Source organism: Henckelia pumila, chromosome 4 (assembly GCF_033568475.1).
Source record: "Henckelia pumila isolate YLH828 chromosome 4, ASM3356847v2, whole genome shotgun sequence".
In the NCBI taxonomy this organism is placed as follows: domain Eukaryota; kingdom Viridiplantae; phylum Streptophyta; class Magnoliopsida; order Lamiales; family Gesneriaceae; genus Henckelia; species Henckelia pumila.
This window is the reverse complement of record NC_133123.1, coordinates 2,420,364-2,439,075: the sequence shown is the minus strand read 5'-3', so window position 1 is coordinate 2,439,075 and position 18,712 is coordinate 2,420,364. Positions and strand designations below refer to the sequence as shown.

Here is an 18,712-nt window from a genome sequence, read left to right as displayed (position 1 = left end):
ATCTATTCCGGTTATTTCGCAAACAGTTTAATTTTAAACTGTTTTTTTCCTAAATTTTCATATGTTATTTTTTTGAAATGTTGATTTTTTTAGACTTATACGCAATTTGCGTTTTAAGTTTAAAAATTTAAAATTAAGAGTGATAAGTCCAAAAAAACATTTTATTCATTCTCAATTTTACTGCGGTATTTAATCTTCATTAACAAATATTTTTAAAAAACCATTTAGTCTTTACTACGGCTTTTTTTTATATAAAAAATTCAATTCAATGTTGATATTTGGCTTGCATTCTAATTTATTCAATTGCTATCTAATTTACCAGTTTAATTTTAAATTTCTTTTTTAAAAATGTTCATACGTTATGTTTTTAGGGAAAATAATTTTTTTGGTCCATTAACTTGTCAATGTTTTGGTTTTGGTCCATTAACTTTTTCGATGTGGGTTTTGGTACACTAACTTTTCATTTTCTGTGATTTTTGGTCCAACTGCATACGTGTCATCTTTTGATTAGTCCAAAATGATGACGTGGACCAATCAGAAGCTGACACATATGCAGTTTGACCAAAAATCACAGAAAATGAAAAGGTAGCGTACCAAAATCCAAATCGGAAAAGTTAATGGATCAAAACCAAAATATGAAAAAGTTAATGGACCAAAAAAAGTATTTGCCATTTTTTTATTGTTGGTTGTTTAGACTTCTACTTAATCTTTATTTAAATTTTAAAATTAGGAGTGAGAGTCATAACAGCTTGGAACACTGTGTATTTTGATTATATATCAGTCAGTTTAAATCACATCTTATTCCCTCTACGCTAATGTATTTTATTAAAAAAAGCTGCACGATTTAAATCACAATCTGATTGGTATCGTTCCACTAAGTATTTTATTCTCACAACCTGCACGATTCTCTCAAATTTTCCACTCAAAATTTTATTCTCACAATCTGCACGATTTCGCTCATGTTCTCTTCCCCCTCCCAAATATTCTCTCTCAAATATCTTTCCCGAATTTGTGTTTGCATCACTAATTGTGCTCGACTTTCATGAGAAATCTTTCACATAAATTCACTCCATCTGAATCTCTGTGAGTGTTCTTGGTTTAAATTTATGAATGTCAAGATACGATTTTTTTTTACCGTTTATGCTCCTTACCCTTAACCCATATCTTTTACTATTTAATTTTTTTGTTAATTTTTAAGAAAGGCATAACACAAAGAAGACATATAAAAGAAATAACATTGTTTAGGTACACATGTGTATATATTTGAAAGTAAATAATAATAATAATAATAATAATAATAATAATAATAATAATAACAAAATTTATTTTGACATGATGCTCTTACATTATCACTCTTACTTATTATTATATATATTGGCAAGAAATAAATTAGACTTGCGAATGATATTTACATATAACGGTACTACATAAATTACATATTATGCTTACTCATATTACTTGAATGTTGAATAAAATTTCAGTTTATAACTGTTATTCTTGCAGTTCTATGAGCGTTGCAAATAAAAAAGACAAGTTCTGAACAGTTGATTCAAATAATTACATCTCATGTTTATGAAATGATACTGAAACGACCCAAACTTTAATTTAAATTAAATTAAATAAAATGCGGATTTTCTGAAAAATTCGGCATGACCTCTCTATTTATATTCAAACCCGTCTGTCCCAGACAACAAACAATATAAAATAAAAGAAACAACTGACAACACTAAATAAACTAGACCAACAAAGTGAACGAAAAACCTGAGAAAGAGATTCGACATTTCAACCGTCCTTAAATCATATAGTTTAATATTTACATGTCCACCAATAATTCTAACATTTCTTACATAAACAATTGTCCCATCAACAATATGAAAGACCATAAAAAAAATAAGATAAAATTTTGCGGAAGACTGGCATAGGTCGGAGGGATGTGTCGTGCCCGCATCGCAGTCCACTCGATAGTCTTGCCCCTCAATCAACAAAATAACCTATACCTGCACCAAGTAGATGTAATGAGCCTAGGGGCCCAACAAGAATATGGGGTGAAATAACGAGAGTTTAAAAGTACATGCTTAATACTTAAAATACTTGTACTTAATGCTCCGAAAAGTTGAATGATAAATGTGCATGAGATGTAATGCATGCAATGAACTCACACATTTAAACTTGGGAACTTTCTTAAAATTTACTTAATCTCATACAAGACTGAAACTGAATATAAACTAAGTCGAGTCAAATTAGAACTGATCTGTAACTGAAACTGTAACTGAAATATATAATTGTGAACTCAGATCCTTGAATTGTGACCCTGTGCTTTCGATCATGATCATGACTACAGTGTACTGTGCCGCAAGGAAGTCAGGATATCTCCCAAACTCGTCTTGCCCTGTGATTAGTAAGGGAGGCAAAGATTTCTCTTAACCCCACACATACACGTCTATATTTGGTAAGGTAGGCCAAGACGTCTCTCAACCCCATACATACACGTCCTTTGGTAAGGTAGGTCAGAACGTCTCCCAACCCCACACATACACGTCATTTCTATAGTCACAATCATTTCACTTCGTTCAAAAATATTTTCTTTCATTCTTACTTGACTCGACTCAAAGATTAGCATGCAATCATGGAAATGACTTTCTTTGAAAATATTTACTCGATTACTCGGTTCACAAATAAATGATGAAAGATGGTTGACAAGGATGGTGATTTAGGTGGCAAACCATAGCTAAGAATCTAGACTTTACTTTTTGGCACTTAAGATATATTCCGAGCAATCCACTTGCAATGCCTATAACATACTCGTTTCCTAATCAAAAGACTTTTTCTTGAAAACACAGTTCCTATGCACTCTATACTCACCTAGGAAGTCATCCTCGAGATACAAATCTTATCCAATAATTTCTGGCAATAGTATTTCCGGGCAGCAATCACTTAGCAACTATATTAAGCACCTTAACATTCAATAGCCTAGAACTTAACAAGATTTAACCAAATTAATTCCCGCTTGAACCGATATTTTCTTAGCATCCTAGGATGATCCCAAATCCGTGCCCTAAGCCAAAACACAAGTATAACACTATTTTACTCGACTAAAGCTGGACAGCCCCTCAAAGACTTTGGAAAATCCTATTTATAACTCTTCCTCCTACCACTGCAGTTAAACCTCGATCCCCCCATGCTAACATCCTTTAACTAGGACTTAGACCACTTCTTAGTCCCGCATAACCTTATGACCAACCCAAATCCCAGCTAGAACAGCCCCTGTCCTAAGCCAATTTCTAGCTCGAAGCAGCCCTTGTCCTAAGCCAATTTCCAGCTCGAAGCAGCCCTTCCCCAATCCAATTCCAGCTCAAAACAGCCCTGCTCTTGAGCCATTTACTCAAGCTCGTGTAAGCCCTGACCCAGCCCCCAGAACTCGATTCTTACAACCTCTAACCAACAGCCTTTCACCTCGATTTAGCCGGCCAACTCACATCCTAGCGCTACCATGTGAGCTACATCCCAACCATGACAGCCTATAATCACCATCCAAGCCCAAGAAAAGAAAATATCGAATCAGTGCGTACTCACACAAGAAAAAATCCCGACACCGTGACAACGTGCGAACATCAACCATGAAGGAATCAGAAATGCAAACGACTAAGCCTCAGGGAACGAAAACATGGAACTCAAGCAACTTATTGAGACTCACAAAGGGACTCCATTCAACAGATAAATTTTATTCTCAACAACTATCAAACACAAGAAAAATGATATGGATGAATCATAAGCACGTACAACTCCGAAGGAATCTGGAAAGGATCGAACAGCAAAACAAATAGAGGAAGAAACATCGCAGCCCTCACGAACATCAGAAAGAAATCGAGCTGTTTCTTAACATCCAAATAAAAATCGAAATGCAAGCAAGAAAAACAAGCACACATCGTATTAATCTACTTGGTGGCCAAAGAAACCCATAAATCTTGCCTCGGTTTGGAAATCTCGGAAATGGGGCTCGAGTTGCTAGAATCGAGTTGGAACAGGGATCGAACGAAGAAGAAACAGCTTGCTCTGCTCGCCTGGAGGAGTGTTTTGCCGGAAGAAATAGGGCTGGCGTCGGCCGAAGGCTGGAAATGGAAGAATAGAAGTGCCGATCGCTTTGTTGAGGAAACAAAAATGGAGAGGAGAAGGGGAGAATCACATGGGCTAAGTTCTTGGAGAAGGGGATAAGAGAGTGGGCCGATGCAATTGGGCTTGGTGAATCCCTTTTGGGCCGTGTAAACATATATGTGTAAGAAACATAATACATAAAATATAATATGTAGTGTTTTTAATAGTGTTAGACTCAAATTCCACAAATACTTAATTTTGAAAATTTAAGAGTTAAATACTTAAAATTTTATTTACTGGGTTTGAAAATGATAATTTTCAATACTTAAATGTTTTGATGTCACAGCGATAAATAAAATATTTAAATAATAAACAGTGCAATTAAAACAATTTACACAAACTAGGCTAATGTTTAAAAATAGTTTAAATAAATACACACGCGGAAATAATAATCTTTAAAATGATTTGGATAATTAAAAAGGATTTAATTAACTAAGCTAAATATTTAAAATAATTTAAAATAACTAACCGCTAAACTTAGGTTATTTAGAATAAATAAATAAGTTGGACAACTAAAAATTATTTAAACAAATAATCTAAACAATTAAAATAATTTGAACGAATAAACTAAACAATTAAAATCAAAAATCATTTAAATAGACAAAAACCTTAAACCTTTAAAATCTTTAAAATAATTAAATTGCACAATGAAATCATTTGAATAAATAAGTAATATTTTATTAACACATAACTCAAATAAAGAATTTAAATCAAATAACTTAAAAAAAATAAAAATCCTAATATTTATTAAATTAAATGCATGCGATTTAGTAGATTGGAATTTAGGTGCTACAGATACATTTATTAGTTTTATGTTTAGTTTTTTTTTTTTATAAATAAATGAAACTTAGGGGATGGAAACATGCTTCAATGTTAAGGTGAAGATGCATATTTTATTCTTTTTGATATTTTTTTTAAAGAGTGGTAGATATTGAATTTAAATCATTTATTGATTTTTAAAGTTTGCATAATGATGATGATATTGATAGCAATATAATTATTGTTTTCAAAAAATTGTAAAGTACATCGATGACTATATTTATTATAAGTGCATATTACACACAATATTTTTATTATAAAAACATCATTATATATCTCACACACACAGCGTATGTGTCTCGGTCGTTAATAATAATAATAATTGCTAGATTCAGTATACATAAGTCGTGTCTAGTTAGGATAATAATGCATCTGATATACCACAAAGCGATTATGAAAGTTCTAGGTTTATATATTAACAAATTTTGGGGGTAAACTTACTAAATTTCATAATAATTTAAAAAATAAACCAAAATTGCAATACGGCGAAAAAGGTGGGTCTGGATCAGCCAATCGATCCAGTGGTTCGACAATGACTCATGTTGGTTATTAGGCTGTGAGACCAATAAAGAAAGGGCCTTTATTCCTTCTGAACTGAGATTTTACTTGGATTTGGGCCATATATCAACCACACATACGCAACACCTTTGACAGAGTCTAGTCCCTTAGGCAACATTTATCTTTATCGATCCATTTATTTTAAATGGCTATATCATCTCCAATATTAAAAAAAATGTTATAACAATATTTTTAAACTTTATATTCGTATATAATCTCTACATTTCATAGCATTTCATAATATGTATTGCGTGTCAATGAATAAGGGTTGGTCAACAACAAAATCAAATTTTCCTTCGAGTTATAACACTTCCTTTTCTTGTATATATTTTTATTATATTTATATTGTCAAGTATTCAGTCCTAAATCCGGTGTATATATATATATATATATATATATATATATATATATATATATATATATTTTGACAATTTTAATTATTTTCATCATGAGTATAAATTGTATAATATGCACAGCTTGTTAAAAAAATATATATATATATATGCACAGCCTGTTTGCATGAAAATCATGTTGGGAAGACCTCGGAAAAATGATTGAAATTTTTTTTTAAAAAAACTGACTAAAATTTCATAAAGACAGACAGCTTAGGATTAACATAGTTATATAAAACCATGTTTTTAAAACTAGACCGGACCGATCGGAAATCGGTCATTGGTTCGGCCCAAATTACTCCTTAAAATCGTTTTTACGTTCGAATCAGTCGAGAATTGGTTGAACCGGCCAAGAACGGGTCTAGAACCGGTTCAACTGGGTTTTCAATTTTTTAAAAAAAATTAGTTTTTTTTAAAAAAAATTTAAAACCTTAATTTAATATTTTAATATACATATACAAGACTATTTGAAAATTTCACTTCTTAATTAATTAATATATTTATTTTTAAAAAATATATAACTATAATTAATTTCAAACTATGATAAATATATATATTTCTATTTATATACATCTCGTAGGTTTTTAAAAATCTAAAATATATTATTAGTTATATCATATTATTATATAAACGATTTTTTGGTCCGATCATCTTGTAAAACGGTACGATTGATTGGATAATTTTTTTAAGGTAAATCAATTCGATTACCGATCCAATTATTAAAACATTGATATAAAATATCGAAATTGCAAACAAACAAATATACATGAGCAAAAATTGAATTGTCTATAATGTTGAGACTTGAGAGTGCGCAAGAACTACCGAATAAATTTGGATTTCCTTTGGTTAATTTAACCATGAATCCTTGATCAATTAAAATGTTTTTGAGTTATTCATTTCGTCAAACGATTAAAAATGTTAGAAAAAATTTTCACGTCTAATAAATTGGAACACGTCGCACGCGTGTAAGTAATTTAAGTTTGTTAAAAATAATAAATAGGATTGTTCAAGAAAGTTTGTTTGTTTGTTTTGTTTTGTTTTTTTCTAAACAGCCAGTTTGGTGTGGGGTTAAACAGATGTCTTACATGTATATAATAACGAAACTTGAAATCCTAACGACTCAAGTTCAAAAACTTCTATGATCTGTCAACTCCATCTCGACGTTTCTTTTGTTTGGTTTGGCTTATGTCTCAAGTCACATTTCAACATGTTTATGCACTCACTCATATATTTCTTAAGGATCACTAATTTTAGAATAGCCCTAAGTCAAGCACAAACTTTATTTGGAGTTTTTATGTGATGAATTTTCGGAAAGAATATGCATCTTGTTGATATGATTAATACTAACAAATCTTTTATACATTTCATTATGATATTGGATGTGCTATTTCTTTCTTTCCGTAGCACATTCATTGGAGATATTTTCATCTCTAGATATTAATCAACTATATTGTAGATCATATACCACCCCTAAAACTAGAGTCTAGGTGTCACAATAGAGCTGCAAGTTCTTGGGGAAAGAGGACGTATCATTAATCCAATATCTAGCAAAGCAAATAGTTAATTGCGATCGATAATGGGCTTCAGGAGTCGAGTCATCCCAAATTGTCCTAGCAAAGAAGAAAGGGACTCATAGCTCACCCACCATACAAAACTCATTGTCAACCATGTGTCCAGGTAGTGGAATGAAGCATATTGGAGCTCTGGGGCAACAAAACACAAGGACCACGGCAGACACTATTGTAAATATCAGGTTATTATCCTTAAGATTTCTAGATTATCGTGGTAAGTCTGGCATTTCACACCATTATATATAGTTGTAGATTCCATTGTATTTTCCATCAGATGGCATAATTAATTTTGCTGCAATTTTTTGAAACTTCTAATCCAGATTTCGTGGTTGGTCTCCTGAATCTGTTTTCGTGTTTTTTTTTACGCTGACCGAGGTGTTAACACACGAATGGGTCCATCACGTTCTTAACCCCAATTGGAGTCCATAACCAAGAATAAGGTTCGAGTCAAGCTCTAACTGGTGAGATAAGCCATGAGGGTAGGTGGTGAAGGCGAGGTATGTTAGAGTTGGAGTTGTAGCCAAGAGAGGTGACAAGGATGAAGATGAATTAAGAGGTGGGTAAGAATTTAAGGATGAGTTTAAGAGTTCGGAACAGCAGCTAAGGAATTAAGGATGAATCTAAGAGTTGGGAGCATAGGAGATGGGAATGTGAGGAGGTGGCGATGAGCTAAGGAGTTGACGATGACAATGAGAGTAACTATGGTAGAACTTATATCCGAGGTGGACGAGCCCTTAGCTTAAACCTCGCCTCATGGGCGAGGTCACACTTTAAATCGCCCTAAAAGGGCGATGAGGCGATCCTCAGATTTAATAAGCACGTGAGTGAGACTCACGCGGTCTCCTATGAAATATGTGCGGTCCACTACATTTTTCCTATAAATATCGGATTTGCTCACTTAATTTACTCATTCACTTTCATTTCAAGGGTGCCCAAGCTTCTTTTTTTCTAATCGCTCGTGTCTCTGACTTGAGCTTCGGATGAATTCAGCCGGGACATCCTTCCGATCTCTTCGTACACTCTTTGTTTGATTTCAGGTTCACAACCCTCCAATTTATTGAATATCACGAGGAGAGTACAATGGATGATCAAATCGTTGCTCACAGTTTCTCTTATTTGAAGTTGAATTTTTTTTTTTTTTTTTCACTTTCGGCACATAGCCCTCCTCTTCAAGGGGCCAAGGCCTAAGGGTCTCGATATTGATAAGTATTGTTTTTATTTATTATTTAGATAAATATTTAGTAATATTGATATTAATAATAATAAATCATAAGAGATAAATTAATGAGAAAAAATAAATTAACAAAAATAATAAATAACAATATTATCAAAAAATTAGGCATGAATAAAATTTAACTTAAACCAAAATGATCCGTTTCATCGATTTAATGAAAAGTCAAAATAATTTTAAAAAAAAACCAAACGCATTAAAATCGAATATTATGGTTTGCATGCAAACTAACCAAATTTTTGGAAAATAGTTTTAGGATGAGGTTTTTTTTAAGAACTTAATAACAGCGAATATAAAAACTTGAAGCATATAGTTTTTTAAAAAAAAAATAAAAAATAAACTAATTTATCGTCTTTGTTGAAAAATCAAAATCAAACCTCAATTTGCACTCCGTCTCTTGTATATCTATTGTTTTGTAATTTTGATCATCTATGTTAATAATTTCAATTCTAGTCTTGTATCCTTCAATTTTTGACTATTTTATTTATTTTTTATCGGAAATGCGTCATATCTTTAAAAAACTAAAATTACAAAAATAACAAAGATAAAACTAGAACTTGATAACATACAAAGTAGAAAACCAGAATCACATAATGAAAAATATATAATACTAATAGCAGTTTACCAAAAATTGTATTATTAATTATTATTAATATGTGAGAGAAAAGTAAAAAAATAAAAATAAAAAAATTGATCCGTTGCTTTGCTTATTTTACTCCGTTTAACGGATGGGTTTTGGAAGTTTCCAATTGGGCTGGCACATGTGGCAGGGGCCAGGCCCTGAAATCTGGTTCTTGGCTAAGGAGTAAGGACTCCCATTCAACTGCGAATATAAAGCAAAGCCCACAAAATCTCGTTTTATATACCTATAATTTCTGAAAACTTAATATTATATAAATCAAATTAATTATAAAAATATTATAGAAGCACGCAATGCGTGTATCAATATACTAGTATATTTTGAAAAAACTCCTATGAATCCGCCCGTGAGACTCGATAATATTGTTATCATATTGATAGTGTTATTAAAAAGAAGATATCAAATTTTGGATGAAAACACAATCTGTATTGTAGAGGCAAGAGTATACTCTTTTTTGGCAAGACGAAATTACCCTGTATCCAAGTGCTTCAATGGTATAGACAATCGTCTCTAAGATACGTTTTGTATCATGTAATAACAGCCCAACAAATTATTTGATCTCTGCAAACTTTGAGATACATAACTTTTAAGTGAAGAAAGAAAGAAAATATAATGCAGAAATATATACGTTGATGATTTGTACGTTTTTCTCTGTTTTTCAGTTAAGAGATTGTGCACATATATATATATATATATATATATATATATATATATATATATACACACACACAGACACACACATACGACTACACGTTTGGGTCCAAGGAACATGTTATTTTGTCTAAAGATGCAACACAAAGTGAAAAAAGTGCCCGAAAAAGTTGGGTAATATTCAAATCGTGCATTCAATGATTCGTATTTTTACACATAAACATAATTAATGATATATTGTTGACGTGACAAATCATGAGACATTAGATTTATCATTGAAGTAATACTTATATGCTAGGTTAAACTCTACCAAATAAATATGTGATTAATTGTATACCATTTAAAAGTACTCATAAATGAAATATTACTTTAATTTCAAAATGATACATACTATATATTCTCCATTACCTTTCAAAATAAGATTATTTTGGTCGGCGATACATTGGTTTCTTTAACTCCAAAATTTGTACCCCTTCACCCTCCTTTACATATGTTTTTGATCCTACCATACGATTTAATTTATTCTAACATACTTTAAAAATAAAATCACAAATAATTGACTTCAATATTAGGAATATATTCTTGGTAATATAAATGACATGCAAATGGAAATTGCAAATTTCATGATATATTTAAAATGAGATGATCTAGAAAATTGCAAATTACATGATATATTTAAAATGAGATATTTTATGTTTATCTTTTATCATGTAATATAATTTATAAATTTGCAATAAGATTTAATTTATTGTGACATATTTTAAAAATAACATCACAAACAATTGAATTTAATATTAGGAATATATTCTTGGTAAAAGAAATGTCATGCAAATGGAAATAACAAATTACGTGATATATTTAAAATGAGATGTATGTTATTATATTTGAAATTGTAAATTATTCCAATAATTTATTTGTATTTTTTTTTTAAAAAAAGTGCATTTGTATGATTTTGTAATTTCAAAGATATATGTTATGTAATATAATTTGAAATATTCACGATGCATATAACATTTTTCTTAAAAATGATTTAATGAATTCTAAAGATTTATGTCATGCATGCATTAATCTCACGCCTTATCGTAAATACGTCATAACATTTATAATCCACGCCTATTTAAAGTCAAACAACTTCCAATACTATTTACAAAAGGCTATACTAGATAAAAAAAAAATGGGAAAGAAAAATATCTATTTGCTTGTTGTTTCAATTATTCTCGTAGTCGTTGCCTTTAAATGCCATGCACAAGGGCAAGTAAGTAGTCATAGTTCGTTGTTGATTCATGAATTTAAATTAATTTTGGTATATGTTTCGTTAATTCAGCTTTTTTGTCTCGAAATAGAAGATTAACACTTTGTGATTTTCTTATATGCTAAACAAATTTTTGTGATTTTAATTATATCTCTATTGTCGAGTCACATAATCATAATATATATGTATCACATTTAACGATAAATTTTTATTATAGTACTCAAAGGCATGGTGCATTGCAAGTCCCACCGTTTTCTACGCTGATTTGGCATGATTTATAAATTTTGCCTGTCACTCAGTAGTACAATGTGACTCAATTAGGCCGAAAGGCATGTGCTATAAGCCTAACAGAATATCCGAACATGCATCTTTTGTTTTCAATTCCTACTTCCATATCAAAGGCGATTGTTGGCATGGAATTGGTCTTATAGTTTTGCAAGATCCATGTACGTAAATATTTTCTTTCCCAATTTTGTTATTATATTCATTATTTTTATAATGAGAACATCTTATATTAATAGTAGATTTAATTCTAATATTCTACAGACTATATTTCATTATTCATAATATTTTCACGCAAGTAAATTAATTTTAAAACTTCTTGATTTGATTAGTTTTGCGGTCAAATTCTTGATGAAATTCAGGCCGTATATATTATTTTATTTTTTGGGGGTAAACTAGTATTTGTATACTATTTTCATGCAAATAAATTGGAATTTTTTTTTGAAATCAATGACTTTATGTTCATGTATAGGTTAAATTCTCGTGTAAATCAGTACACTAGGGTATTTTAGATTTGGGATCATGAATAACACAGTTTTTCTTCCTAGTAATATAGTATATTTATATTTAAGTGTTGAAGATGTGTGATCTAATTTTATTTTTATGTTGATATTTTGCAGCTTATGGTACATGTCATTACGTGTAAATGTGACAAGAATTGCATGTGCATCGGATGGGAGGACAGAGTGCATCGAAATTGGATAAAACGTCAAATAAATGTGTGATTGATTGTATCCATTTAAAAGTGCTCATAAATGAAATATTACTTTAATTTCAAAATGATACATACTATTTTCTGCTACTTTCAAAATAAGGTTATTTAAAATAAAAAAAAAAAAGTTGACTCCGAAGAGACCATTCCAAAAATAAGGTTATTTAGGTCGGCAAGACGTTGGTTTCTTTAGCTCCAAAATTTTTACCCCTCCTATTAAACATCATGGTTTAGAGGGTCAATAAGGTAAAGTTCAACATAATTTAAGGTTTTTATCTTGACCGTAAATCTAGTTTCATAAAAACTTAAAAGTGAGGTAGAACTTTCAAGAGTTAACTTGCACCTTCGGAATGAGATAAATTATAAATGATTTAGCAAAAAATTGAGATAAAAGGTCCAATAACCTGCTATAAGTTTATTTTCGTTAGGGGCAGAGGCAAAATTGGTATTTTTCGTCCTTGTTATCTTGATTAGATTTAATTCAATTTAACTTTCATCTCTATTAATTTTTGTCTTTTAATAGTATTTTCACTCATTCTTCTTGTTTTTTTTCAAATTTTTTCCTACTTTGTGATATTGCTTATTTTAAAAGTAACTGCATTGTAATGAAAAGATTTTTTTAGAATTGTAATTTTTTATTTCATAAAAAGTTTAATTGTGTGTTTCATTCAAGTTTCTATTTATATTATATTATGCATCGCGTTGATTTCATGTTGCTGATATGATGTCATATTGAAAACAAAATTGGATGTGATATCAGACAAATATTTTTAAATCTTAGGCACGATTCCAAAAAACAATTATTGAATATCTTATTAATGAAAAGATTTAAGGCTACAATGAATAAGTATTACTCTTCGATTTAATTCTAATGCATTATTCATTGTTTCTCGTTAAAATTTCTAACCCGGATGGATTTCGGATCCTAACTCCGCCCGTCATTGATTACCGTGTCTTGTTATTGTATGTGGATGGGGTGGATTGATTCATTAGGTCATCCAAATTCATGAGTCGCAAATATATATATCTGGTCCATCAGTAGACTTACATTGATTAAAGGTGTACACTTTGTGATATGATCGGTTGAAAGTGTAGAGGGGGGTAAATATACTTTCAAGCAGTTTAGTATAAAATATTTGAAATCGATCGGTTTAGTGACTTTGTTCTAGGCTTATCTTAATATCTGATGTAATTTGACAAAAAAGAATATGTGCGGAAATATGTCAAATTACATATTTGAACATTGACTGGTTATCAGTTTAGGTTAGGTGATGATAGTGGGTAAACTGAAATAATGCAAGCAAATATTTATGGATGTTCGGAGATTTTAAATACTTCTACGTCACCCCTTCTTCCACCTCGAAAGGATATCACTAGAAGACTTTGAATTTTACAAGCAATTTTCAAAATCCCGATCCAGTTTAGGACTTAAACACTGCCTAAACAAGAAATTTTAGTATAACAACTCAATTTCAGTCCTACACTGATGATAGAACAAAGATGAATACAACTCAAAATCCTTAGCACAAAATTGATCCTTCTATGATCAGAATAATACTTCGGCGTTTGTGCTTCGAGTTCCTTGATCAATTCTTGAGCGTGTAAGACTTTGAATATTCTCGTAAAATAGCAGAAATTGCAAAGCGTGTGAGAGCTCCTTTGTTCGATCAAGATCTCTATTTATACTCTTGGATTGTTAACGGTCATAAATTCAAATTGAATCTTCAGATAGGGTTCTGAATTATTCCCGTTGGATTTGTCACTATCAACAACAAATTCTGGAGCCGACATTGTCCTTTGCATCGCGGCACTACCTTCTGCACAGTGTGTCAGAGTACGGAAGAACTTATCCAAAAATGGCGAGGTAGTAGACTGGTGAGGGTAAACTGATGAAGTCAGTTTAGCGTCTTTGGTCAGTTGAGCGCGGTGATTGAGCGTAAAGTAGTTTAGCTTCAAATATCAGTTTAGCGCTTCTTAGTTGCTCTTAGCTTCTTGATAAGTTTGGCCTTTTTTTATCTTCGTAATTGTAAACACCAAAATTAAATTTCTCAACACTTTGATTTTCTTTAGATGAAGATAATCTAACTCTTTTATTTATGACTTCTAAATATATTTGGGGAATTATACTTCTATCTTTCAAAATCAAACGATACTAAAAGTCCTAAATAAAATATTATCTTAGTTTCAAAATGATCGATACATCCAATGTTTGGGTTGGAGTTTTGATTATAATTAATAAAATGGTTTTTTTATATATAATAATAATAATAATAATAATAATAATAATAATAATAATAATAATAATAATAATAATAATAATAATAATAATTTTGCATACTCTAAGGATATAAATTATATAATTGGTATATTAGAATGAAATATGATAGAAAAATATAATCAACTTTGGAATGAAATAAAAATGAGAATAAAATGGTACTTATATTCCATTCGAATAATTGATATCTAACAAAAGAAAATAAAATGAAACTATTTTTAATAATCAAATATTTTTTAAACAAAAAAAATAGCTGCTCAAATTGTTTTATTATTATTATTACTAAATAATAAATTAATAATATTATAAAATTATTGTATTTTGTTATCTAAACTCATATATTAATAAGAATAAATTCATAATTATTTTTTGATAAGTAATTTAAGTTTGGGTGATGACGGCCAGTAGACAATAAACAGTAGTAAAGGAAAGCTAAATCAATCTAGGATAAAATCATTAACCACGATAATTAAAATTAGTAGACTTAAAATCTGATATATTAGGTGTATTATAATGTTCACGTGCCATCTTATTTATTAGACCGTATTTAATGCACCGTAATGCAACATTTATTATTTATTTCTATTTTGGTACTGTTTGATTCATGAATGTGATAGTATAAGATTTATAATAATATTAATGATGTGGATAACTTGTATATCTTTATATATCTTGTGTTTGGTATAAATGATTATTTAGACCGACAATCTATACAATGTTTGATGTATGTGATAATTGATTGGTTTCAAAAATCAAAATATGTTGAATTTCCCAAAACGCACATCCTTTAAATTAACAATATTTTAATCATGCAAAATACATTGAATATTCTATATCCAAATATTCACGGGTGTCATATATCTTCACCAAAAAATAAAAACTCATTTTATGAGCATTCCAAGTACGTCCAACCTCAAACCTTAATTCTTTCTTGGGTACAGAACATCACTCAGATTTTTTTTTTATTTCTTATTTTGAATAAATTACACTTTGACAGAAGGTTTTTCTTTTCTTTTTTTTCGGAAACCCATAGAAGGTTATACTCCACCGAAGAAGAGTGAACTTGTAAAATATTATAATGTATGTACCGTGTTTAAATCTGAAAAATACAACTCTTCAATATATTCTTAATCTAGATTCAATATTATTATGTGTGTACCGTTTTTTCCAGATAGAAGATGTTTGTACCGTCTTTGAATCTAAAAAATTTAACTCTTCAATATATTCATAATTGTGTACTCATCAAATGGTATAATGATTAGGGGTGACGAAAATACCAAAATGGCGTCATATCACATATATCGTACCAAAAAATGGATATATTGAAATTTTTGGTATTTGATATCGGTATACGATTTGCAAAATTTCGGTATTTCAGTATATACCGAAATAACAAAAAATATTATAATAAAATATATTTTAATTATATAAAATAAAAAAATTGTAATAAAATATATTTTAATTATTAAGTTTTTTTAAAAAAATTTGATACCGAATTTCGGTAAACCGAATTTTTTTGGTAAAAATGGTATGAATTTATGTCATACCGAAATTCGGTATACCGACACAGAAATTTCGGTACGGTATCGATTTTTTCGATACCAAAATTTTCGATATAGTATCTGGTATTCGTTGAAAAAATGGGTATACCTTATCGAACCATCCCTAATAATGATACTTTTGAAAACAGAAGAAGAAGAGACATAGAAGGCTTTTTTCTTCGACTTTCTTCAAACAGACAAACAGATTTTTTTATGAAAATGGGTATACCTTATCGAACCATCCCTAATAATGATGGATTTTTATTGAATTTTATAGAATATCTCGGATTTACAAACAAATTTCCAAAGATTCTTTGTAGACTTTTCGTAGGTTTTTTTTATAGATATTTGTAAATTTTTCATACAATTACATGAATTTGTATCTTTAATATATCTTATTATTTTTCATTTTTTTCTTTGAAGTAATAATTATTTGACATAAATAATAACTTTATTTGAAATATATTTTAATTTATTGAAAATTAATTTAATTTATTTTAAATGTATATATATATATATATATATTGATGTAATAAAATTAAAAACTAAAAAATTTGCAGTTGTGTAAAGTTAATTTTTTTTGAAAAAAACATATCATGATAACTTATAAATTATTTTATCAATTATTTCATAAAAATTTATTTGTCAATTTTTTTTTTTATTATGTATGTTATCCGACTATTCAAATTTTTGAATTAAATCATGTTTTTTTAATCATATATTATTATCATTAAATATTATAAATATTAAAAAGCACAAAATAGTTCAAAATTTTCAAATTTTTTAATAATGTTTTTTTATTCTGATTTTAAAAACTATCCAAAACAATTTAGGAAAAGAACAAAAGAATACATGAAGATATATATATATATATATATATATATATATATATATATATATATATGCATTTTGAACACGGGAGAAAGTGAGAGAGAAAGAAGTGAGGAGAAGTGAGAAAGAGAGAGAAATTATGGGTTTTAATTTTAGAAATCCATTCAAATCTTTGGCTTAGACTAAAGACATTTTTTTTACAATTATAGTTGTACCTTAAGCATTAATGTTTGTATGTCAATGATTTTCATGAAGTTAAAAGTCCATTGACGACTTTTAAAATTCTAAAAAGTCTATTTTGAATACCACTAGATTTTTATAGAGTATATAAAAGTCATGATTGAATACCACTAAACTTCTAAAATCCACAAAAGTCATTAATTCTCCTGTTTTGATTCTTGAGAACGAGATCCGTCTATTGCTGCTAACACCAGTGCTAGGAATTCACCAAACGAAAAGCAGAGAGCGTTCATCCAACATCGCCTCCTCTATAAACACTCTACCCGGTCCTAACAAGTGGTATTAGAGAGGTCATATCTCGTCTCTCTGAAGCTTTTACTACTAATAACTCATGGCGTCATTCAGCAAAATCCTTATTTTATCTAAGGAAGAATTTGATGATTGGAAAATCCGAATTCAAGTTCATCTTGCTACACAAGATGACGATATGTGGTACGTAATTACAGAGGATCCAATCAAATTAGTGAAGCCAAATGCGCAGTAGCTGTCATTGATGGTGACCAGACGGTCGAAAAAAATAGAAGTGAACAGACGAATGAAGACAAGGAAAAGGCAAATCTCGAAAACGTTGCGAAATACATCCTATACAATACCTTGGATAGGGATGTAAATGAGTCGAGCCGAGCCGAACAGTATCGGGCTCGGGCTCGGGCTCGGCTCGTTTGACAAAAATAAGGGCTCGAGCTCGTTGAGCTTTTATCATAAGGCTTGGTCTCGGCTCGTCTAGTATATATAAAATCTCGGGCTTGACTCGAGCTTGGCTCGGGTTCGGCTTGTTTATAATATTAAACGAGTCTGGCTCAAGTTCGGCTTGTTTTCAGGCTCGTTTTCAAACTCGTTTTTAGGCTCGTTAGCGAGCTCGTTAAGGAAGATCAGGCTCGTTAAGCGAGCTCGCTTTCAGGCTCGTTAAATATGCTTGTTTTCTGGCTCGTTAGACATATAACATAGCTCGAGTTTGATTTTTTTCGATTATAATTTCTCGATCAAATTGACTATATCTAAATTTATAACCTTATCATGATCTAAAATTTTCCAACACAACCCAATTCGAAAAATCCACCAATTTTATTTATCAAAGTTTTCGATCGAATTTACTACATCATTACTAATTGTTCAAGTCATGATATATCTTGAAATCTTCGAATTTATTATAGATCAAATTTTAGATGCAAATTTCAACCACAATCCTTCGACTGCTTTCAATCTGTACAAGTTCAATGTGCATTATCCTCTGTTGTATATCTATATACACAATTGTATTCATCATTCTAGAAATTTCATCACACGATCAAATATTTAATAAACTCAAAATTCAAAATTCGTTATTCTTTATATCTTTAAAATAAAATCTGAAGCTCCCAACTAAAAATGTAAAACCCAAGTTCCGAGCACTTACCCTTGAAGAATGTCAACACTGTCAATGCTTATTTCACAAATATATAAAAATTTATTGTGTGGCTTAATTATTATAATATATATATTTTTAGATATAAAAAAATGTATATTTATAATATTTTTTTTTTAAGAAACCACCACACTATTATTTTTTATAATGAGATATAAAT

General features: G+C 29.9%; 1 long non-coding RNA gene across 1 annotated transcript; it reads right to left on the bottom strand.

Annotated features, from left to right (window-relative positions):
- Positions 1–1,762: 1,762 nt before the first annotated feature.
- LOC140864693 (uncharacterized) lies at positions 1,763–4,332 on the bottom strand. Its single transcript, XR_012144317.1, has 2 exons — positions 3,970–4,332; positions 1,763–1,997 (listed from the first exon to the last, which is right to left on the bottom strand). It is a non-coding gene; the product is annotated as an uncharacterized lncRNA (long non-coding RNA).
- Between the last annotated feature and the right edge of the window lie 14,380 nt (positions 4,333–18,712).